Here is a 2238-nt window from a genome sequence, read left to right as displayed (position 1 = left end):
CGGTTCTTTTGCATATGGATTGGTGCTTGATGTGCTAATCTTCTCTGCAGGGCTATTGTCGGGTGTGGAGTGTTTTGTTGGCCTGGTGTTTTTCAGAACTGGAGCCCATGCTCTGTTCATTCTTAAGGTTTCTTCTTTCCTGTTGAAGTTTTGCTTATGCTTGTGAATTTCAATGGCTTCCCTGTGCAGTCTGACAAAGTAGTTGGAAGTGTTGTCCAGTATTTTGGTGTCCTGGAATAAGATACTGTGCCCTGTTTGAGTTAGGCTATGTTCAGCCACTGCTGATTTTTCCGGCTGTCCAAGTCTGCAGTGTCTTTCATGTTCTTTTATTCTTGTCTGGATGCTACGCTTTGTGGTCCCGATGTAAACTTGTCCACAGCTGCAGGGTATACGGTATACTCCTGCAGAGGTGAGGGGGTCTCTGCTGTCTTTTGCTGATCGTAGCATCTGTTGTATTTTTCGGGTGGGTCTGAATACTGCTTGAAGGTTATGCTTTTTCATAAGCTTTCCCATCTGATCAGTAATTCCTTTGATATATGGCAAAAACACTTTTCCTGTGGGAGACTGTTTTTCTTTGGTTGTTTGATTCATCCTGGGTTTGATTGCTCTTCGGATTTCATTTCTGGAGTAGCCATTTGCCTGAAGTGCGTGGTTTAGATGATTAATTTCCTCATTGAGAAAGCGTGGCTCACAAATTAAAAATTCAAAAACCCTCAAAAATGTAGAGGAGTTAGCCGTGTTAGTCTGACGAAGAGAACTGTGATTCTTGAAAGCTTATGCTACAATAAAGTTGGTTAGTCCTCAAAAATGTCTATTTCTTACTCCAATTCTCATACAAAAATCATATTAAATTGTCTCTATATTACAATTTCATCATGTTTCATGTCTAAACACTCCTGCGGTCCCATGCATTTGGTGGTGGGAAGTGCCATCAAGTCGTAGATGACTTATGGCAACCCCTGATGGGGTTTTCATGGCAAGAGACTCACAAAAGAAGTTTGCCATTGCCTGCCTCTGCAACCCTGGCCTTCGCTGGAGGTCTCCCACCAATTACTGACCTACTTAACTTCTGAGATCGGATGAAACTGAGCTTGCATAGGCTATACAGGTCAGGCTCCTGTGCATTTATACCACTTTTTCCTATTCATACTATTGACACTTTATAATCATCCTAAGAGGCTTTGATCAGGATCAGCAATGTATTCAGATCCTAGATATGATAGTTGTGAACTTTTAAAAGTGGACAGCAGGCATCAGAGCACTGAGGAAATGCAAACCCAGAATATCATCCGTTTACCTGAAAGTAGGAAACATGAAAGTCTATAGCAGTAGAAAAGAGCAATAATCCAGTAGCACCTATAAGACTAACAAAATTTGTGGCAGGGTATGAGCTTTCGTGAGTCACAGCTCACTTCTTCAGATAGAGCTAGAATGTGAGTCCGTCAGTCTTTATATCTTGGAAAGTGGAGTGATTACAGAAAGCCAAATGATAATAGCTGGTGAATGGTAATCATGCCTGGAGGTTGGCAACCTTAACTCAGAGCAACCATTTGTACTCCTTTCTGCTGCTCTTAGGGGAACAATGTTGGTGGTGGGTATCTCCTGTCCTCTCCTCTTCCTTGCTTGCCTGCAGCCACCTATCAAGCTCAAGCCCCACAGGATGAGAAGAGCAGTCGCTGCCAGGGCAGCAGAGGACTATTGTGTGCACAACTGCAGGCAACTTTCCCCTGTTTTTTTTGGGGGGGGGGAATTGATTCTCTCCTGAAACACATTCAGGAGATAAGGTAAATTTAAAAGGAGTAAGGTAGTCTTTGGGCAACTCATTCTTGCATTATTGAGCTACCTTAATGTGGTTGTTGTACAAACTGCAGCAATCATGTATGTGAAGAGATCCCCAAGACTCACACCTGAAGCCTGTGTGGGCAGCCTCTTCAGTCAGGACTAGCTGGGGACCTGTTTGTTGTCTTTGTTTTTGTCATCGTTTTTGTTGTATGTCAGTATTTTGTGTGAGCTGCTTTTGTGGGGTGGGGGGGGGGGAGCAGCATAGAAAAGTCATAAATAAATAAATGCGAAAGGTCCATCTATTCTGGAATCATAAGAACATAAAAACATAAGGCGAATCCTACTGGATCAAACCAGTGGACTATCTAGTCCAGCATCCAGTCTCACACAGCATCCAACCAGTTACTCCAGAGAGGAAGGATGGGGGGAAACAGGTCTCTTGGAATGAGCTCAGGA

The sequence above is a fragment of the Eublepharis macularius genome, chromosome 8 (assembly GCF_028583425.1).
Source record: "Eublepharis macularius isolate TG4126 chromosome 8, MPM_Emac_v1.0, whole genome shotgun sequence".
NCBI lineage: Eukaryota > Metazoa > Chordata > Lepidosauria > Squamata > Eublepharidae > Eublepharis > Eublepharis macularius.
Note: the sequence above shows the minus strand (reverse complement) of the source record.